The 23,691-nt window shown below is 39.5% G+C and overlaps 1 protein-coding gene and 1 long non-coding RNA gene across 3 annotated transcripts in view; one reads left to right on the forward strand and one right to left on the reverse strand.

Annotated features, from left to right (window-relative positions):
* The window catches only part of Nrg1 (neuregulin 1), a 969,466-nt gene that overhangs the window by 765,406 nt on the left and 180,369 nt on the right, over nt 1–23,691 (reverse strand). The gene's annotated exons all lie outside the window — the stretch shown is intronic.
* On the forward strand, nt 301–12,640 carry LOC125339442. The gene is made up of 3 exons (XR_007208536.1): nt 301–338; nt 374–375; nt 12,516–12,640. It is a non-coding gene; the product is annotated as an uncharacterized LOC125339442 (long non-coding RNA).

The raw sequence follows: 23,691 nt of genomic DNA on the forward strand, positions 1-23,691 counted from the left end.
TTAGAGTTAAGTTTAATTTATCATGTCCAAGTATAATTTTTGTCTTTTGCCATCCATTGTGTTTACTTGTAGATTTACAGATTCATTCTAATTACCACATTTGGGAAGCCATGCAGCCTATGTTTCTTTGGGCCTGGCTCACTTCACTTAATATAATTTTTTCCAAGTCTTTCTATTTCCATATGAATGGTGCAATATCATTCTTTCCGATGGAAGCATAGAATTCCATTGTGTATACATACCACATTTCTTGATCCACTTTTCCACTGAGGAGGCATCTGGGTTGATGCCTTATCTTGTCTATGGTAAACAATGCTACAGTGAACATGATTGTGCTGGTATCGTTAGTGTGGTCTATTGGATAAATGCCCAGGAGTGGGATTGCTAGGTCAATGGGAAGCTCTAGTTTCTGCATGGCAAAGGATGGAGCTAGGAAGATAAATAGAAAGCTCACAGAATGGGACAAGATTTTTACTAGGTATGCATTAGAAAAGGGCCTTCTATCTTAAATATACTTAGAGCTAAAAAAAACTACCTTCCCTAAAAAAGATCCTCAAGGAAATAACAACCTAATTAATAAATGGCTAAAGAGAGACTTCTCAGAAGTAGGAATGGCCAATAGACACATGAAACAATGTTTAACATCTCTGGCCACAAAAAAAATGCAAATCAAAGCAACGTGGAGATTCCCTCTCACCTCAGTTACAATGGCCATTAACAAGAAAACTAATGATATCAGATGCTAGCAGGGATGTGGCCAAAAGAGAGCACTACCACATGGTTGGGGGGAAAGTAATCTTGTTCAACCACTCTGGAAAGCAGTGTGAAGGTTCCCCAAAAGACTAAACACAGAGCTTCCCTGTGGCCCAGCAGCCCCACTCCTGAGATCACTCTTAAAGCTGATGTTCTCCCACTGGAATCGCAGCTCCACTGACAGCTTTTCTCTTTGAGTAGAAGAGTCTCACACTTTCCTTCAAGGGCTGGCTTCAAACCACCAACCTCCCCAGGTCTCAGCCCCCTGAGTAATTAAACCAAAAAGCATGAACTAGCAGTAGCTAGCTCTCCCTTGTTTTCATTTTTGCTATAATATTTTTAACACTTAATTATCTTTAAAGATAATTTAAATTATCTTTATCTTTTTAATATTTAATTATCTTTAAAGAGCAACACAAAGGAGTTTCAGTTTACCATGTCAATGAACTCAGGACCTTCTCTTGCTCAGCACTTAGCTCACAGCTACAGCTCTGCCACCTAAGCCACACCTCCAGTTCTTCCCCTGGTTTGAATCCAAATTGTTTGACTTTCTCTGTGAAATGCAAAACTGCAAACCCCATTCCACTCTTTACCCTACTGGTATCTCCTTCTGCAGGGAATGAACTCAAGACCTTCTCTTGCTCAGCACTTAGCTCACAGCTACAGCTCTGCCACCTAAGCCACACCTCCAGTTCTTCCCCTGGTTTGAATCCAAATTGTTTGACTTTCTCTGTGAAATGCAAAACTGCAAACCCCATTCCACTCTTTACCCTACTGGTATCTCCTTCTGCAGGGAATCCTGCAATTCCCAAGGCTTCTCTCTAGCACCCTGTGTATTTACAGTGTACAGGTTAAGATGAACCACAGCCATGCACATTGCTTCTTGCCCTTATGGTACATTTAACATCTCTAAACCTGTAGTTTCTCATTCTAAAAAGTAAAATAATCATTTAAAATTATTATTATATTCCTTTAGCAGCTTCTAGAAATAGAGTTATTCATAAGATTTTATATAAAGCCAAATATACCTGAACCCAGTATAGAAAAGGAAAACACCAGAGATTTGATTTGGTTCCAGAATAATGAGCTGCCTTCCTTCACCGTTTTAGGGAGTGCTAGAGACATTTTCACTATTTGAAAATGCACAACTGATGAGAAGCATTAACTTTCCTCTGATATTTATCACCCCAGTGTTTATACAACAACATTGTTCAAAATGTGCCGTTATTCATTAGCAGCTGCAAGAATAATCACTGTATTTTTGTTTCAGTACTTTAGGCTTCAATTAAACCAATCAACTAAGTCCAGCTTCTCCACTTTGCCTTCTTCACTACCTTTCACTTTTCTCTTATTGGATGATTTCTCAAGAGCAAAGAAAACACAGCTTGTGAAGGAAACACAAAGGCTTTTTACTTTATGTCTTACTATTTCTCACCGAATAGAAGAGAAAATAGTTTGCTTTGTCATATTCCGTAATAGCTTTCTCTGGAAAGTGCTGAAAACTTATAGTTGTCACTAAGAAAATGACTGAAATGCTTTGAAAGGACTTGTATTTATTCTGGACCTAGTTTTGAAACATGACTACCATTGGAAAGTAATTGTCAGATATCCCAGAATGCTAAAACTAGCACATTGTCTTGTGAGTGTACAACACGGAAGAGGGGGTAGGATACTGGGGGAGGAAGGGAAGGTAGGAGAAAAATGAGGGAGGGAGTAACAAGTATGACAAGAAATGTACTCATTAAATATGTAACTGTAACCTCCCTGTACATCACCTTGACAATAAAAATTTTAAAACAAGGAAAATGAATTTTTTAAAAAACTGTGTCATCTATTTTCCCATCAATCCGTGGTGATAGAGAACAACAGACATGTAATTGAAATATTCATTCCCAGTCCTACAATGGCCAAGAATGTCTTAAAATGTAAGCTCAAAGCTACTGTATTGAAATCTACCATGTTGCATATAGTGCCACAAGCAAATGATGCTTCAATCCTGAGAAGTCTAGAGAGTTGTCTATAGTAAAAAAAACCAAACAATGCATTTTTCATAGGAATAAATACTAATCACTAGAATGTTCTGGGACAATAGGAATATATATATATATATATATATATACACAAATATATCTCAAATTGAATTTGCTTTTTAAGTGATTATTTTGAATGAAAAGTTGAATGTATATAGAAAAGAAGCAATGCCATTAGAAGAGTTTTGAGGATTTGATAGAATTTTGTTGTTCATTTTCTTAGTTTTGATTTTTAAATAAGTTACAAGATTAGGAAAACCAAGATGCTGACAGTCTAGGATAGACTCCAGACACCTGATTGGGGAGGGTGACCCTTAGTGGAATTATCTCCAGCCAGAGAACCCTGAAATCAGGACCGCTGAGCCACGGTCAGTGCTATACAGGGCTCTTCTCATAGGGACTTACTTCAAGGGAAAGCTGGGTGGTGGCAGGATGATGGATTTTGTGGAATCTTTCCTGAGGACCTCACAGCTATAAGGATACCAAGTAAGAGTTGAGGTTCAGTCCAACCAAAGCTCCATCTCCCTCTTCCTCTTCCTCTCCATCTCTCTCTCCCTCTCCTTCCTCACCTGTGCCACAGAACCTCCTGGAAAATTTCCATCTGTATTTATGAAAGGAAAATCAGAGCGTGTGACTGATAACATAGGAAGGAAGACAGCACAAGAGTCTTCAGTTACTAACGAGCACTCTCCTTCCTTACATTTTTCTCAACCAATCACAGAGAAATGGCGACTTTACTTCTAACTTGTTGCCAGCATTGAGGACCACCACAAAGAGGTAGAAGGGTCTTAATCACCAAGTCAGGCAGAGCCTCTGCAGTAAGGAATTGGAGCGCCCCTATGCACACAAAGCTCACCCAGATTTCCTGGTGAAAGCAAAGCAGAATTCCTGGCGAAAACCCACAAGGAGCTTTTTCAACAAACAACTGGCTTTACCCAAAAACATAAGTAACTGAGAAATGTTCTTTAAGAAATGAAATGAATGAAAAAGGACACACAAAAAACATGATTTTGTTTGGGGTTAATTATTTTTATAAACTCTTCCTTAATAATCAAAATCTTATCATCCAGAAGCACTTATAAAACCAAAAATCGAGAAGTTGGTACTTCTTCATTCATTATGCAAGGCTAGACTTTCCTGTTACTTCAAGACCAACATACCTCATCAAGTGTATTTTAATACTTTCCCTTCTAGGTTTTTATCTTAAATGTGCACTCTAAACTCCTCTAGGATTAATATAAAAACATTCTATTTTTAACCTACCTATTTTTGTATTTTACTGGGCTATCTATGTTATCAGGCTTACCTTATAATTAGGTACCTTACTCTTCTGATTACTTCAACCTGTCCCTGAGTATAATTAGATTCAATTTAACTTCAGACTGGATTCTATTCTTTCTCATCTCACAAAGATCTTTCCAACCCTTTTGTTTTCTTCTCTTGCTTCTTCCAGCCCTTTGATTTTTCTTTCTTAAAACTCTTTTCTACCTTACTGAGACGGAGAGGAAGACATAAGCTTATGCCTTCTACCAAAAAATCACAAACTGTCCCTTCTCCTCAGCTCCATACAATCAAGTTTCTCTGCCACCTGTATTTTCCCTTATATCAGTTAAATACTGAAACACTCTCTTGTGTTTCTTATTGTTTTATGACTTATTAGAAAAGTCTAGGCAGTGACTCTCAGTAAAGACAATCTTCTAGAGACTCACTGGAAAGGATATGTATTAAATTGGATTGTTCCTGGGCAGAGTAGGGTGCCTGCATCTGATAAGAAAGGATTGTACAGTGCCAGATATAGAATTTGCCTATAGCTCAAGTCTTCAGGATAAGGCCAAAGAGCTACAACAGACACAGCATTAATAGAACATTAACCTCCACCCCAGTGTAATCATCAAAGATGTAGCTTTGATTCCATCACTTTAAGATAATTTAAATGGAATTGGTAATTGCTTCGCTATAATTACACACAATAGGAAAACATTGTTAGCTCAGGTTAAAGATTCTCCCCTAACCCTCCAGTGAGACCCCAAAATATCTGTGAAGTAATGGCTGCCTCAAAAGAAACGAGTTTAGACAGTTAACAGATTGAGGGAGTCGTCAGGACCTGAATTAATTCCCAGGTGGTACAATTAGCTGGGTGACCATAGATAACTAAGCAGTGCCCCTAAACTTTGCTTCTCTTAAAGAGAAAATGTCGACATTACCGATGCCACAGAATGGTGGTGAGATTTAATGAGGTACATATCTATGTGAAAAGAGATCACTAAGCTGGTAGAGGGTGGAATAGAGCTGTGGTTTCATGGTGACAAAAGAAGGATGGATGTGTCTGATAGAAGGGAAAAAGCAAAATGGAGCTTTACATGGGCTTGGTGAAGGCTGGCTTGATTATATACTTGTGTAGGACAAAAAGAAAATTAGTTCACTGACTAATGCAGGTCTTGAGTTTGGCATAGATCCCCTGAAATTTAGAACTGTCAGAGAAGAACCATCCACTCAAGGGTGGGGTTGCTTGCCTTTCCTTCTCTAATGGATGCTTGATCTGTCGCAGTAAAAATACATATTTAGTGTGGTTGTCCAGTAATTTCTATTGTTTTTCCTTAGGGACATTTCCCTAAAATCTTGATTTCATGCTTCTTTTTCACCATTGCTGTAAAACCAAGGAACTCTTAGGATCTAATCCCAGATCTTCTATTATTAGTTTCTAATAATTCACCTAAAAACTAGCTGAGTTTGTTTGTATGTTTGGGATGGTAGTATGTAACCACTCAGGTTCATAAAGAGCTAATTGGCTGACAAAATAAATTACCTCTTTCTGCTAGCATACTACTTGACTTTGAAATAATGAGACCGTAAGAAAAATAATCATTTTAGGCAAGATACTAAACTAGTTGTATTTAAGAAATTCAAGAGCAGCTGGTCTCACATAGTTGACCAGATTATCTAGAGTGCCATATGGTTATTGAACCCATGAACTAATTTTCTAAATCCCTAGCTTCCCTAAAGTCTTAGATTAGAAATGAAAATGTGGAATTTTATTAAATTAGTCAAATATAATTCTTAAGACAGGAATGAAAAATGACAGTCATTTCCTAAAGGGCTCAAACTAGTAAAATATGCCAATTTAAGAGATATTTTTCCAACATTCTAATGTTTGGTAATATCTGGATAATCCCTTTTGAATTTAGGGATCTGAACTGCTGTCATTTCAGTTTTTATTCTAAAAAAATAGTGTGTGAAAGGGCCCATCCCTTGTCATAAAGCTTTATGTGATATAGGTATAAATAGCCAACTTATACCAAAGAAAGTATCACCAAGATAAAATCTAGTGATTTATCAAAGGATTTCAAGAAAATAAATACATTATTTTGGAAGAAAAACTTAAACATTCTTAAAAATGGAAATCAAGGGAGTTACTTCTCAGATGAAACCCTTAAGCCAAATTAATAAAAAAAATAATGAAAGTACATTTAAACATCTAACAGCATTGCTCACACCTTCCTTTCACCTCTTCTCAAGGTTAATAGGAAAGAGACACAAACGCTCTGGTGTATACTTTCCATTTTGTGGCTTACTGAATTCACAAAGGAAGCAATCTCTCCCCCCAGGCAGTTCTGAATTTAATAAAAAAGAAACAAAGCAGCAAGTATCTTTCTTATTAAATAATAGTGTTCTTTGTACCAGTTTCCAATGAAGAGAGGAAAAAGGACAGGTACATGACTAGGACAATTCACATATATTTGAAATTGAACATTAGCTTAGCCAAACAAGTTAAAACTACACATCTAAAACTTGGCATCCTAAAAGTGCTATACATGGAATGAAATAAAAACCTAAAAATTAGTTTATAATTGAAATGGCTGTTTTTCCAAGCTTTAGGAGGAATGGCAGGTTCTTAAAAGACAATTCAATAACTAAAAATGAAACATAAAAATTCACTTATCCGATGCTTAGAAAAATCACGTTGAGCCGGGCGCTGGTGGCTTACACCTGTAATCATAGATACTCAGAAGGCTGAGATCTCAGGATCAAGGTTTGAAGCCATATATGGTAGGAAAGTCCAATTAATCACCAAAAAGCTGTGGTTCAAATTTAGAGCACTAGCCTTGAACAAAACAGCACAAAGACAATGTCCACACCCTGAGTTCAAGCCTCAAGACTGACGTTAAAAAATCACTTTATAACTAAAATGGAATAGACTAATTAAAAGGTACTTCTTCATGCATGTAGATGGCTACAGTTCATGAATTTTGCTTTCACCCAGCATTAACAACACCAGCTCTGTTATAGAAAACAAGAACCCAGAAATGTATTAATATCAAATAAGAAATTAGAATATGTTCACAAAATTGATTAATTAAAACACACTTTGGAGTTGTAGCATAGGACAGGAGAATTTTCAAAGATCCTTGTCATGGGAAAAGAAATAGGCTTTTAACAGCCACTCCTTATTGTCTGCTTCTTTTTCTTTGCCCAAAATATACTAGCAAAAACCCTTAAAGAGGAGAAGAAGGAAGGGAGGGAGGGAGGGAGGGAGGGAGGGAGGGAGGGAGGGAGGGAGGGAGGGAGGGAGGGAAGGAGGAAGGGAGGGAAGAAGGGAGGGAAGAAGGGAGGAAGGAAGGAAGGAAAGAAGGAAGGAAGGAAGGAAGGAAGGAAGGAAGGAAGGAAGGAAGGAAGGAAGGAAGGAAGGAAGGAAGGAAGGAAGGAAGGAAAAAGGAAACCTTAAAGGCCTGTTTTTTAGTTGAATCCTGATCTTCTACTTCCATCCAACCTTCGACAAATTTTTTCATCTCTTGCTCAAGTCAAACCATAAAACTCTGTGCAGTGCCCACACCCAGGCCATATGCTGCCCCATTCCCCTCACACTTGCTCACCAGAAACATGAAAGGAGCCACAAGACAGCGGTTTCTATGGAACTGAGTGTGCGCCTCTGAACTGGGATGATACCAAAACCCCAAGAATGACTCAAAGGAGGAGGATGAACTTTAATAGAGGGCTGTTTACAGACTGTGGATGACTGAAAACTATACTTACCTGCCTTTGTCTGTATCTCCCTAAGAGATAGCACCCTAATTCTCTTGAATCCTCAGAAGCTGCCAAATCCTTCCTACCACACTCCCCTTTTGTATGGCCCTGTGTCTACTGTAGAACTCTAGAGCACTACCTTAGGCCAATAGCAACAGAAGTAACTATGATTCCACTTTTATTGAAGTGCTATCCATCAAGGGTCTTGACACACACTGGCCACCGTGGAAGGAGGGCTTGCTGTGCCCTAGAATGATATGTAGAGCAACTGGATGGTGGCTTGCTCAAAGATGAAGTTAATCTGGTTAGGACTTGGGGGCGGGGGAGACAGCTGGCATGGTCCTCAAGTAGAGTTATCAATAACAGCAACTGGGTGATTCTAAAGATTTGCACATAGAGTAAAATAGTCCACCGACGGTAAGCCTGGTGACCAGTGCAGGAGAGCAGTCCCATCACTGTGTGATGTTAATGAAGATCCCAGAATGCAAAAGGATGGCCCAGCTCATTTCTTCCCCGCAAGATATGTATCTTTCTGATAACGCTTCTGGTCAGATGGAACTGTGAATTCTTTCTAGTTGTATGCAGGTGGTAAATGCTCTGCACCTCTGCAGTGCTATTGTCCTGACAAGCTGTACCTTCGCGATCACAGTGGGCTTCACTGACTCCAGTGGGCACCGCTGCATAACGCTTGTTTCACTGCAGATCTTCCTGGAAAGAAGTGCTACATCTGCTCCCCAACAGGCCCAGCTCCTCTGGTGCCTCAGTGAGTGAGTGGCTCCCAGGGTAAGCAATGGCCTCAGCTGCGGCCCCATTCACAGCACTTCTGGGGTTCCCTGGGCTCTTTGTTAGGATGTCATCTGTCTGCATGTTGCTGGCATCCTCCATGGATTAGATAATGGGCTCCTTAAAGCCAAGAGTGAGGCCCAAAGCAATTGGGAGCTTGCAACGCAAAAAGGATTTAGCCACAGGAAACGAGGATCATTAGCCTCTGTTCCCTTTGTCTAGGAAAAGGGAAAATTCACAGTACTGCACACAAAATTCACTAGGGAGGAAAGAAGAAAAGATGGGGACGTCTTTAGTGTTCCCTTCTTTCCAGGCTGCCAGAACCTCTAGCAAGCACTTTAAGACACTCTTCCTGATTGGCTCATTCTTCATTCACTCTTCTGGATCTTGCAATATACCAATCTCTTCTCTACTCTGCAGTTGATGGTTCCCCCAAAGGCATATGCTATTGGGCTCCTTCTCCTTCCCCTCTGGGTCTCAGATATTTCTATGATCTTAATGTTCTCGATTACCAGCTACACATTTTCAAATGGCTGCAGAGCCTGCAGGAGCTGGCTCCGGATACCTCTCGTCATCATCTTATGTCCCCTCCCCTGCTGTATTCATTCTCCTTCACCTGCCCTTGCCTCCCTTCAGAGTCTTGAATGCACCCCACCTCTTCATGTAGCTGGCTAGGGACCAGAAAGCTCCTCTCTTTCCGTGTGCTTGCATGTGCCTGCTGGTCCTTCGCGTTTCTGATCCAAGATCTCCTCTTTGAAGATAGGACTTCCTGACCTCTGTAATGAAGTGAAATTCTCATGGCAGTTGGCTCCTATCATTCACATTTAGCACAACTGAAGAGTAATCTTTTGTGGTGAATGGATTTCTATTTCTCTCTGCACGAAGCAGTAAATTCCAAGAAGGAAGGACCATTTTTCTGTTCGATGTCAATCAGCATTATATACTCAGTGGTTAGCACAGCACCAAGTACGTGGGTGCTCAATACAATGTGCTGTCCAAGTGAACATAAGAATTAAGAAATGAACACTGAATGAAATAATTGTGCACTCTGAACTCACTTTCTACTACTATAAAGTGAGGGCTAGGACTAGATAACACCAAGGGTTTTGACATAAGAACTTAAATAATTCTTCTATTTCTGTATCTGTATTACCAAGGATATGTTGTATATATACTAGCAACACATTCATGTCAATGAATAAAGATGAAAGGTGGGCACGTTCTTCTGCTTCTAAGATATTTAGGATTCACTTACAACTTCAGTTTACTTAAACAGACTTCAGTGTGAATGCACATGCAAAGCTATGAAAGTGGTCCCAACATAATATTTAACATTCCTAGAAGAGAAATCACGATAGTGAAGGAAAGGATGAATGCCTAGATGGTGTTCAAATTTGATGTGACACCTCAATGTTGGGTTAATGAGGTAAGCAAGGGAAGAGAGAGGCAAGGCTTTCTGAGACTGATCCCTGAGCATGAAAGTTAAAAAAAAAATGTATTCCAAGCAATATCAGTAGCTGCACCAAGATGGACATGAGTGCTTCATCATCTAAAATAAGTCCATGTGTGGGCTGATTGTTCCTCTCTGGCCCAAACTTTCTCATTCCCCTTTGGTACATGAAGCAGGTGTTAAGGATCTGACATAGTGACATTTAACTCAAGAACCAGAACTTGAAGGTCAACGCTGGTGGGAGTAATTTATTAGACACTTAACCTGGCAAGTAACATTTAAAAAAAAAAGATGCTTAAGATTATTGTAATGATATGCATGTACTTCAGTAAACACTGCTGCTACTTCCAGAGAAACTTGAAAGAGTAGTGCTGCCATTCTTTAAGAGAACCCCAGAAGCATGGACAGGTCCTTTCCCAGCATCTCCCAGATAATTAGTACTAACCAAAACAATGCAAATGTGTAGGGCTTTGAGTGTCCAGGAAATTGAAAGAGAGCTCCATTTATCTCCTTGAATATTTAAGTTTTAAAGTTTAGTTTGGGAGCTGGGCACCAGTGGCTCATTTCTGCAATCCCAGATACTCAGAAGGCTGAGATCTGAGGATAATGGTTTGAAGCCAGCCAGGGCAAGAAACTCCAGGAGATTTTATTTCCAATGAACTACCAAAGAAGCCCGAAGTAGAGCTATAACTCTAGCAGTACAATATTAGCCATAAGCAAAACATAAGCAAAAAGAAAAAAAAAGTTTAGTTTCATCTCTTTGTCATTGCTCTATGAACCAAAAGAACTAGTGGCATGACTGTACTTATTAGCCATCTGATGCAACAAGAAACAGTGATGAGGTGGGAGGAGCCAATGACTACTGATCATCTTTGCGGGAGTCCACAGCACTGGGATTTAAACGCAGGGCCTGCCACTCTCTTAAGAAAACCCTCTACTCATGAGCTATGTCACCACGACTTTTTGTCTGTTTGTTTTAGTTATTTTTTTATTTATTTATTTTTTTTGGCCAGTCCTGGGCCTTGGACTCAGGGCCTGAGTGCTGTCCCTGGCTTCTTCCCGCTCAAGGCTAGCACTCTGCCACTTGAGCCACAGCGCCACTTCTGGCCGTTTTCTGTATATGTGGTGCTGGGGAATCGAACCTAGGGCCTCGTGTATCCGAGGCAGGCACTCTTGCCACTAGGCTATATCCCCAGCCCTGTTTTAGTTATTTTTAATAGAGTTTCTTATTTTTTGCGAGAACTAGCTTAGAACAAAATCCTCCTGTTTCTATTTCCGGCTCAGCTGGGATGCCAGGTTTATGCTACCATCCCACTTATAGATGGAGATAGAATAATGCTACCTTTTTACTGGGCTTGTCCAAACCACGTTCCTCCCCATCTTCATCTTGCAGGTGGCTGGATTGCAGGTGTGAGATATTGTGCCTGTCCTAGATACCTATCTTTTAAGCCCTAGCTTCAAACAGCAATGGCTAGAACTAGTAACAATTTTCTGGGAAAAAGCAGATAGGCATGCAGGTGGTAGGAGAAAGAAACTGAGCAGCCACTGGGAAGGTGAAGTAGACAACTCTCCAGCTTGCACACCTTGGGAAAATGACCCTGCCTCGGATGACAGCCAGTTCTCCACTGTGTCTGCAAATGCAGGTGACAAAAGTTGGCTTTCAGTGGATTCTGTGTTACAGTCTCCCTCCAAGGCCACATTAACCTTCTTGTCATCATAGCTGCCATTTCTACTTGACACACTGCAGTTCGGAAAAGCTGCCTATTTGAAGTTGTTTCTTGAGAGAGCAGATTTGGTTAAGGCCCAGACAAAAAGCAAGCAAAATTACTTTAAGTGCTGATATTATTTTTAAAGGGCAAATCAATTTCCAAAAACTAAATTAAACGGAAAAGTCATTAAAAAGTCATGGTAGGGCTAAAACATGTGTTTAGATATATCATGTAGTCACTTAAATCAATTGCAGTTCAAAACCAATGACTTTTTGTCTCAGATCAAATAGTTTGTAAAAAAAAAAAAAGTATAATTATCCAAACAAAAGCCTGAATACTCTACTACTGCATAGTTTCAACTTATACAGAATGTTACCAGTCTATCAGAAGGATCTTCTCATATCTTCCTTATCCTTGCATTAATTATCAAACCTAAGTCTTACAAATACTTTACATTTCAAAAAATATCATTGGAAACCATGGAGCCTATGTTTCTTTGGGTCTGGCTTACTTCACTTAATATATCTTTCCAAGTCTTTCCATTTCCTTACAAATGGGGTGGTGTCATTCTTCATAACGGAAGCATAGGATTCCATTGTGTCTGCATACCACATTTTCTTGATCCATTCATTTACTGAGGGGCATTTGAGTTGGTTCCATATCTTGGCTATAGTAAACAATGCTGCAATGAACACAGTTATGCCAGTAGCTTTAGTGTGGCCTTCTTTGTGATCATTTGGGTAAATGCCTAGGAGTGCAATTACTGAGTCATAGAGGAGCTCTATGTTCAGTCTTTTGAAGAACCTTCAAACTGCTTTCCAGAGTGGGTGAACAAGTTTTCATTCACAGCAACAGTGCAGTAGTGTTCAGTTTTGGCCACATCCCCCCAGCATCCGTTAGTATTTATTTTCTTGATAATGACCATTCCTATTGGGGTGAGCTGGAATCTCAATGTAGTTTTGATTTGCATTTCTTTTATGGCCAGTAATAGTACACACCTAGGGCAGTCCTAGCAGAGGCTCATACTATCTCAATAGCTTTGTACACAGGACCATATAAAATGATTCTAATTGAAATGAACTTCAAAATATGGAAAGAAACAAGAGGTGTGTCTGTATGTAAGTGTGTGTGTGTGTGTGTGTGTGTGTGTGTGTGTGTGTACTGTTTAGAGTTATTCTTTTTTCTTTCAATTTTCCTCTGTTTTTATCCCTTTGCTCACTGTTTTTTTTTATTTCTGTACCCTTTATCTTTACATTAGTTTATCTGATTTGGGGAAAGGAAGAGGAATCACAAAAAACAGTGGGACAAAGGGTAAACTACAATGTAACAGTGATACTTACTAGACACTATGTTGGAAATGAACGTTGAAACTTGGGGAAAAGAGGAAGGGGAGATGGGGGAGTGAAAAAAAGAGAGGGGGTAATCCCATGTGAAAAGAAATGTACTCCTTAGTATACGTAAGTATAGACTTATGTAACTGTAACCCCTCTGTACATCACCTTTACAATATAAAAAGAAAGATATCATTGAAGAATTTTTTTAAGACTTGACATCAAATATGTATGTAATTAAGGTTTAAAAAAAATCTCCTTACCCACACTTGTTTTCCCTACACACACAAGCAAAAAGATATCCACCCACTGTAAGTGAAAACATACATTTGTCTTCTGAAATCCATATTTTCCAAATACATATCTTCTAGCATTTCTTTCCCTCCAATGTACAATTTCTTGGTTATTGACATTCCAAACAAAAGCTGGAGACACAAGGCAGTTCTGTCACCACAGGGCCTCAGTGGTCCCACGGCCTCCTCTCGGTGGGAAATGCCAAACCTGAAAAGCAACTGCTGTCAGCCTGGCTCATGTCCTTATGAAACAAAAGGGGCCTGATTTTTTTTTTCTTCTTCAAACACAGGGCAAACTGCCAGATTTTTCTTCAAGACATGTTGAAGGTAAAAATCTGTTACTCGAAATGGTTAGCAGATTAACAGCAGACACAGGTGTAGAGACAGATTACGGTGTGGTTATAAAGTCACTGAGGGTCTGTCTGGGAGTTGTGACAGGATTTGGGAAAACTTTTTGCCTATCAGGAAGAATAAGCGCTGGGGTCTCCAATCACTTGTTCCAGGTTTCTGTTAAAGCTAGGTTCTGCCTAGGCTCACATCTCACTGCATGTTTAGATGCACGAAAGGCTATTTCCAGCTGCTGTAGTATGGCAGTCTGATGGCTACTACACAGGAAGCAAATTTTCCTGGGAGAATTAGAGGGGTTTTATGGTTTTTAATCCTCCCCCTCTTCCTCCTTTTCCTCTTCTTCCTCATCTTCCTCCTCCTCCTTCTTTTTCTCCTCACTGATATAATGAGTTGAGATTCTATCTCAACTCATCTGGTTCCCTATACTAATATGTTCTTCCCTTTCTCAGCCTATAGCATGCTTCTATTATGTAAACCAAGCTACAAGATACAAACATGACTTCCTAAAGGACACTGAGATCTACCTAACACTGATATACCAAGGACAAGGGGAGGGGAACCTATTCTACATGAGAACTGGTGCATGCCATAAGTAGCACAGCCCTGTTTCATCTATCTGTCTTCCTTATCCAGCCCTTGACCTCCTGACAGACTACTTTGTCCAACAGAATGATACTGACAGTGACACATTAGTGACACTTTACTGGTGCAGTTACTTTAATATTACTAAGGCTGACAGCTTTGCCAGAGAACATACTCACAGGTGTCTATATTTTTATGGGGCAGAAGCAGTCACTTAATTGCTCTGAATCCTGGCTTTTTAAAGGGAAAAGAGGGGAGTCTATAACTCCCATTTCCTGGACATGTTTCTCTCTTTGGTTTAACCCTGTTATAGCAAAATAAATACTTGATATAATTTCAAATAAAATAAGTGATATGGAGCTGTGGCTTGAGTGGTAGAGCACTAGCCTTGAAGAAAAAAAGATCAGGGACAGCCCCCAGGCCCCAAGTTCAAGTCCAGGACCAGCACCAAAAAAGAAAAGAAAAAGAGGAACACTGTCTCTCTCTCACCTCTTCAACACTGTTGTTTGGTAAGATTCAAATACTTTAAAAGGTAGAAAGATCTTTTTTAGAAATTTTTTGAGCATCTGTCATCAATAGGAAGGAACTTGACATAAAAGTCAATTAAAAATCACATCAAGTTAATGTAAATAGAGTAGAACTGGAACTCAGAGAAAATTAACTGAAGGAAGGAAAAAAGTACAACAGTGACTATTGAAGGTGGATGTTTTAATTTGCTTAGACTGGCTTTTTTTTTTTTTACCATTCTCAAGTACACCAAAAAAAATCATGTTTTCCCCACTTTGTCCTTTCTTATGGAGGGAGAGTTCCAGCTAAAGATATTATTATTGTCCTCATCATTATTACGGCAAAATGCACCTGCTAGTCACAATTCACTAACTCTGAAACATATGGCAATTGCTTTCCATGCTAAAAAATAATGGGCATATGTTGTCTGGTTAAATGGCAGAGCTAATAGGTTTGAAAGCTGAATCACAGCAATCATTAGGTGCAGATTTATATTTTCACAATTAAATGATCACCAAGCAACCTTTTGTTCACCAATTTTCCCTTAATTCTATTCCACAGAACTATTTTGCTACAGAAAAATGTTCTCCTATCATGAGTTTCTCTTACTTCAGCATGATGAGTCTTTTCCAGTTACAAACACTATCCGTATATCTCTTGCACTTTAACCTGGCCCCTGACATTGCTATAAGAGCACTTACATTTCAAACTAATTTCCCATTTTAAGCCCCTATGACAAAGCAATCCTAGGAATGTTTTTGCCTTTACCTTCTCATCTTTTCATCCGTTCTATAAAATTTCATTCTCCTCCAGTGGTCTTTGCAGTGTAAATAAATAGAGATTCTCTCTGAACTATGTTTCATTCCTCTGTAAGGATCTTTTTGTTTGTATGTCTTGCTCACAAATAATCATGAAAGTCTTTTTTTTTTTTTTTTTTTTTTTTTTTTTGCCAGTCCTAGGCTTTGGGCTCAGGGCCTGAGCACTGTCCCTGGCTTCTTTTTGCTCAAGGCTAGCACTCTGCCACTTGAGCCACAGCGCCACTTCTGGCCGTTTTCTATATATGTGGTGCTGGGGAATTGAACCCAGGGCTTCATGTATACGAGACGAGCACTCTACCACTAGGCCATATTCCCAGCCCCATGAAAGTCTTGATGATACTGTTTTCCTGGGTGCAGTTTTGCTAGAACAATTGTTTCTGTTTTAAAATATTGAATTGGAAAAACTAAGCATTTTAGTCTATTCTCCAAACCAGTCCATACCCCTACCCGTCTTGGAAATGGCCATGGTGGTGGTGGCGGGGGGGGAGCACAAGGGAGCTACAGTTATATATTTCACATTCTCTGCAATATTAAAGAACCAAGGTAATGTTATAAAGATGCAGATTAAAGGCAAATCATATCTTCATTTGCTGATAGAGGGACAAGTTCCAGTAGAAATATAGCCAATCACAAGGGTCCATTTTGCTTTAGAGGCTGAATGTACAATGGGCTCTCAAACACATTATTTTGTCTAGCTTAAAGCTCATGCAATATCCATTACCTTGTGAACAGTGCTATCATATACTTTGATGATTAGTACTTAAGTTGTTTTGATAAAGCTACTTACGTATAAAATATATTGTGATTCGAGACATTATTGTAGCTCTTCAATTGCCAAATATCTAAGTAGGTCTATGTCAGTTATAAACCCCATTTTAGGGGACCTCATGGGTGGCAAGTAGTGTCAGATGTGGCAGGAGAGTAATTATTCAGTATGGATCAGTTTGCAATAGATATAACAGTTCCACTGAAGAGGCACATGGCAGCTTCTTTTAGGTTGGAGGAATGAGAATGTGATTGGCTCAGGAGTTGTAACAACAGTGAAATGAACGCTAGAGTTTGCTGCCTTTTTTCAATGATAGTAGCCACAGAAATACACGTTCCCAAAGACACATTTACCTATTTCCTTTGCAATTAAGACTATTCTCAAGACACCATCGCACATTTTTAATGCCCCACAACAGCTTAAGAAGAAAAACATCATCTTTTAATTGGCAATGTAGATATAAAATTTTGGCTTTTCTTTTCTCTTTCTCTGTCAATATATAGTGCAATAAGTACAGAATTTACTAATTCTGAGAATATGAATTTCCAGTCAGGTATTTCTGTAAGAGTGATGGATCATTTTAGAGATTCTACTCCTGTGTCATATAGAACAGTTACTGAGGTTAGGACTGGGACCCAGAGCTGAGAGGAGAAACTTGAAGGAAAGGGTATCCAACAAAAACAAACAGAGCAGATGGAGGAAGTACTGACTGGGCTTTGTGATAGGAGTTGTGCGTTGTCCCAGAGAAGGCCCTTGCAGTGGAGGACAGAGAGCAGGTGAGTACTGTAGAGCTGAAGTAGAGAGTGGAAGATTCAAAGCACACTGGCATAGAAATGCAGCTGGTCTTAAACATGGTAATGAACCTGGGAGGAACTGCTCTTAGTTGAGAAAAGGAAGGTGATCTGAAGCTCATCAGTAGATAACAGTCTAGCAGCTATGGAAAAGATAATGCTGAACTAAATGCCACCCTGGCAAAGAATGGGGACAAAAAGCATCACAAAACAAGTGAGCAGGCTTGGAAGACAAATACCTAAAAACAATAACAAAAAACAAGGGCGGGGGAATGAAAGAACGTAGACAAGATTTATTGATAGACAGATGCTGTGGAATACCTACTGTCCCACAACCTTGCTACTTTCTTCTTCTACATGTGCTCCCCCGAGAGTGCTCCCCTAATAAACATCTTGCCAGGAAAGAGAAAGAAAGCAAAAAGGGAGGGAGGGTGGGAGGGAGGGAGGGAGGGAGGGAGGGAGGGAGGGAGGGAAGGAAGGAAGGAAGGAAGGAAGGAAGGAAGGAAGGAAGGAAGGAAGGAAGGAAGAAGACGAGGAAGAGGAGAAGGAAGGAAGGGAAGGGAAGAGGGAGGAAGGGAGGGGAACACTGTGGAGGAAAAAGACAGACACCTCTGAGAAAGGATATTTATCTAGGGAGGGCAGAAACTTTAACAAACATCTTTTTTATTAGATTATTATAAGGCTTTGTTACACTCTATTATTTTTTTCACCTCTAAAAATATATACTAAATCCAAATTTTCTCCCACCAAACTCTTCAGTGACAGACAGAAAATCCAAAACACAAATGCACCGTACTGAGGGCGGAGGGGGGTGGTGTGTAACCCTACCTATGTGGGAGGCAGAGATAGGAGGATTTCAGTTTAAGGTTAGGCTATTGACAAATACCTGATGATCAGACCTATTAAAAGTACAAGACAATATGGTGGTACATGCAGCTGCTGCATAAAGAATTCACACTCTCCTTCTCTGTGCATTAATAGTACACCCATATAATCTTAGGTAACGATGATGGAACAAATATTCCACAATCACCTGGTGATACAAAGTGAAGGATTGGCCAGCATAAGCCCCCTCAGGGATAACGCAGCACTATTTCATCCTTTAAGGAGAATAATGAAGTCCCTTGGAGCTATCTCATCAGAATCAAGAGAAAGGAATTTGAAATAATCCATGATATTTGCCTACTGGACAGCTGTGGAGTGACCAATAGTAAGCCCCATGTTTAACAGGGACACTTAAGTGAAGGTCACTGTGTTGTCTGAAATGACTTCATTTTTCTATCCTAAAAAAAGCCATATGTCAAGACATAATTACATAGACACAATTCAGTTATACATCTCCGGTTTAGATAGAGCTGTTCTGTATGTATGCTACTGACAGCCACATAAGGTTCGAATTTTCAGGTGTAAGTGAACTTGAACTGGTGACCTAAGTCTACACCACAGTTTCCTTCAGCCTCTTGGCTACGGAAGTATACATATTTTGGCTCAATATGTATAGACCACAAAATACAGTGGCATGAAAGGGATACTCAGATTATCATTGGTCTCCTCGCTCCATCCCTTTGGAACCTGTTTAAAAGAGGTTGTGCACGGGCTACACTACAAGGCTGTACCCTAGGCCTGTCAAAGGAAGTGTTTTTGGTCTGTGACCAGCACTTGATCCAGTTCAGCATGAGCCTCGGGGACTGAGATCTATGGATCATCAGGAAATGGATACACTGGCCAACTACATGGATTTCCTGTTCAGGAGAGAAAAAATAATAATCTTTGTCATGCACGCTATCATTTTCCAAAACAAACCTGTTAGATTTTCGGAGCAGTCATCCAGTTATGCGACTTTGAACTCTTTAAATACCTAATCAATATTTAGAACTCTGAAATGCTGTTTTCCACAATGCCAGAAATCACAGAGTATATAAATAGATGAAGAACATCTGGTATTTCATTATTCAGAGCTGACAATTTCATGAATTCCAGACCCACCATTTATTTTTGTAATAGAATATTCCTTTGTGCTCTATTGTGAGTCCCAAGTGTCAAATGGTCTTTTGAGGTGACTCCTCAAAAGAGCTCCTGGAGATTTTTCCATGTGTAGAACCAAAATATTTTGTAGATTTAGTATTGATCTCAGCATTCCTGATTCTGAACAGTTCCTGAGGAATGCGGTCCTTTATAGCCTCCCAGGAAGCATCTTTATTACTGGAGAACAGGGAGGTCTGTGGTCACTGTCCCTGAAACAAGGCACTATGCTCACTGTTTTACTTTGATACAACCATCTGTGTTTGAAAGGACATCATGAGACAATCAGTAAATGAGAGGTTCACAAAGATAGATAAGCGCATCTGAAATGATACCACCTGAATTTACTGCAAGCCTGGATGGCAATGTGGAGCTGGTAGCATTTATATAGTCTCTTGAATGTATCAAATCTTGAAAGCCAGAGATAAGGAAAGGGTATTTACTCCAGTTAGTAGGGTGAGAAAAGCCTGGCAGGAGAAGATCTGAGAAATTTGAGTAAGGCATTTTTTTCATTGCTAAGGAGTAGGGAGGAATAATTAGCTATGGATCAACTCTGTTACCTGAAGCTGCAGATCACAAGGTTTGGGAGGGCCAAAGCTGCATCTTTTGTATCTATCTCCATGTAACTAATGTCTGGTTCACAGCACAAGCCAGTGCCCTGAAGATGTCGGCAGTATGATGATTTGCTCAGTACATGTCTTTTGAGTAAATGAAAGTCTCTGGTTCAAAAGTCTTTCAAAACTTCGGGTAAACATAGGACATGTAACAAGTCCCCTAGTTTGAAAGGATATTTGAGGTTGGATGGGATAAGTTAAAAATCATTTTGAACAAGAAGGTGGTACAAAATAAATGAAATTAATTTATTAGGGATAAGTTGAATTATGCATTTATTGTTCAATAGTTATGTAAGGACAGGCTTTAATATGATTGCTCAGGACCTTTCTAAACCTCAGATTCCCCTGGGTGGTTGTCCTTCAAATTGTAATGCTTATTTAGGATTCACTTAATACAAAAATTGTAAGTGCAGTGAGTTCATTCGTTCAGCAAACAGTTGTGAGCTACAGAGCTGTCCACACCGTCATTTGTGAAATTCTCGAGATGAGGGCAGTGTCAGGTACCACCGTCTCTGTCATTGCTTATTTAACTGAATGCAGACATGGTGGAGTTCTTCAGCCTCATCCAAAATGTAATGTTTAACATTTATTATTTTTTCATATACAAAAATATCAGTGGTAAATAGTTCATTGTAATTAAATTTTTGAGAGACACAAGTAAGAGAAAACACCAGGAATGACGAAAGGCCGTCTCATCAGAGGTCCGTTGGCATGTGAGCCACGTTAGCCAATGTTCTGTTCTACTTTATGTTCCAGTGAATTACAAGCAAGAGATTTCCATGCTCTTGTGGGCAACTACATCCCAGACTGTGGCTTAATCCCTCTTTGGAACCTTAAGAAACCACTCGTAGAATGATTTCAACATAGTACACATTAACAAATTGCTTTTTTTCATCCGTATTACTAAGACTGAGCTGTAACTTTGGATTTTCTCTGAGTTCAGAAGTTCCTGCCCACGACAAAGCAGAGGTAGACAAACATTTGTGAGAACGACTTTTTCACCAAGTATCTCAAGGCCTTGACGGAGAGGGTTATTTATTCCGTTTGACCTGTCTGTCATGAGGATGTCATTGGGACTTTGTGACATGGACATCAGAACAGTACAGTTGCTTCTCAGCATCTGCTTGAGATCAGTTCCAGCACTACCCACAGATGCTCCTGTCTGCAGATTAAACATCTGTAAGGGGATTATATGTGGTATATATCAAAAGGGGTAATATTTGTATATAACCTGTAAATGCCATTTAAAAAGTATTTTTGATCCATGGTTGGCTGAATTCGTAAGTAGACAGTTCACAGATAGAAAGAGGGACAGCTATATAATAAACCCTTCATGATACATTAAGAGGAAAAAAACCTTTTGAATGAGATCCAGGATTAATTTTCCATATTTTGAGATAGCACAATATAGTACAATCTTGCAAACAGATATTAAATTAGTGCTTACTATTGCATATAAAATCCCCTTTGAGAGTAAAAGTTTGACATTGAAACAAAAGTATATATTCAAGTCTGTATTTTCTGCTTCATAAATAGCTGCCTTAGGAAAAAATCTGTCATTATATTCATTCAAATACAACATATGGTGACTTGCCCTAATGGACCCCCAAAAGTCTTTGTTCAGAGTGCAGTGAAGGAGATTCTAATCTTCTAATTAAGAGCAAAGTGACTTTCTTGGCAAAATAAAAACAAAGCCAATATTCTAAGTCCACAATTGTTGTGCATCTCTGCTATTCTGGGGCTAGGAAATAGATTGTTTCCTCTTTCCTTCCAAACGAAGATAAAATCATTTTCAAAAACCTACTCCTATATTCTAGATTAGCAAACAGTTAACTAACCTCTGAAGTTCCAATCAGGATAAACTGAACCACAGGATAATTTCTAAGACACTCCTCACTTAGGAACCACAATAATGTGGAATTAAGAGTGATTTTAGCTGGGTGCCAGTGGCTCACACCTGTATCCTAGCTACTCAGGAGGCTGAGATCTGAGGACAGCAGTTTGAAGCCAGCCCAGGCAGCAAAGTCTGTGAGACTATTATTTCCAATAAACTACTCAGAAAAATCTGGAGGTGGTACTGTGGCTCAAGTGGTAAAGTGCTATGAGCACAGAGAGGCTTGGGACAGTGCCCGGGCCCTGAGTTCAAGCCCCAGAACTGGCACAAAAAAGTGATCTTAATGTCATAGAGTAGAAATAGATTAATGACAAATAGACCAAATAAATGGCTCATGAAAAGGTGTTCTGTAATAGAGGTTGAATGCTGGAGACTACTAAGAAAAATGCATTTAATATCCCAAGAGTTTAGTAAGTTTATACAACCATAAAACAACAAATGGCCTCTAATGAAAAGACTTCTTGGGAGAAAAGAAATCCATGGGAGCCTCCATTTTTTAAAACCTGTTAGAAAGTCCCCCAAACTGCCTCCAATTTCTTTTAAAAAATGCATTCATCTCTTTTAGAAAGGAAAAAAACCACAGTACATTCACCGAGCCATTCTTATGGGCCAGATCCTACAGGGGTGCTTTTAAATTTTTGTTATTTAATTCTATCCCAATCTCTTGGAGATACGCTTTGCTATCTCCATTCACATATGAGTAACTGAAGCTCAAAGGAGTAGCAAATACTGATAACAGGAATAAGGTAAGACCATCCTGGGTAGCTTGTTTCATGCAGATCCTTATGGTGTCTTTAGTTGTGATGGCTTGAGCTCAAACATTACTATTTCCTCCTTTTAGAACATCTCTTTGGGCAAGAAAATTCTGCCCTCATCCCTGCCATCATGGACTAATGTCTAAGTTTCATGAGCTTATTTATACCTAGGGGCAATTGGAAATGGGAAACACATAGCACAGCAGCAGATGGGGAAAGATCCTGCCATCTTGTTTATAAGCCAGTGACAGCAGACAGCTGTCCACAGCATGTGCGGGAGGTCAGAGGACATTCTGGACTGACAAGACTGCTGATATCCCTTTCATTTCTTAGATGAACAGGATTCAAAACAGCACCCAGGAGCCAGCTCGGTACCCAGTCTCTCCCACCAATGGTGGGCACATTGCTGTGGAGCACAGCTGAAGCCCGAAGTCAGCCCTGCTGTGTTAGAACCTGGTTTTCCACTTCCCAATTCTATCACATTGGCCAAGCCACTTGATCTCTTTGTGATAAGTAGCCCATGGTTACCAGAAGAATTAAGTAAGTCAATATATGTACAATTCTTAGAACATTACCTGATAGATTAGCACTCAGTGCGTATCAATTGGTGTGGCCAATATTTATCATTTCTACAAATGTTACTGAATATGAAATCCAAGTATTGGGTCTTCAAAAGAAGGCTATAAACAAGAACAAGATTATATGCAACTAAAAAGGTTAAAAAAAATCTTCCCTCCATTGACAATTCTCACACATGCCAAGTAACAGTGACAATATTTTATTTTTATCTTATTACTGTTATTATTAAGGTGATGTTCAGAGAGTTACAGTTACATAAGTCAGTCAATGAGCACATTTCTTTGGGGACAATGTCACTCACACCTTCCCTCGCTCTCCCCCAGCTTTTCCCCTGGCCCTCATCCACAAGCTGTGCAGTTCATTTTCAACGTAGTGTCTAGTGAATACCACTGCCGTATTTGCTCACCCTTTTCCCTCCACTTCCAGTCAGCGCATTTTTGTAAGGAAAATTTCAACTATGTAGACACACAGCATTACAATAGGTGAAAAGGCGGATACACTGGAGGTCAATAATAAAATGATTAAAATTTCTGTTTATTCATGTCATATACACACAATTAGGTTCTTACCAATTTGGATCTGACTCACAGCAATGGATATTATTTACTTCCTCCCTCAAACATTGTAGGATAAAAATCAAAGAT

The sequence above is a fragment of the Perognathus longimembris genome, chromosome 21, assembly GCF_023159225.1.
Source record: "Perognathus longimembris pacificus isolate PPM17 chromosome 21, ASM2315922v1, whole genome shotgun sequence".
In the NCBI taxonomy this organism is placed as follows: domain Eukaryota; kingdom Metazoa; phylum Chordata; class Mammalia; order Rodentia; family Heteromyidae; genus Perognathus; species Perognathus longimembris.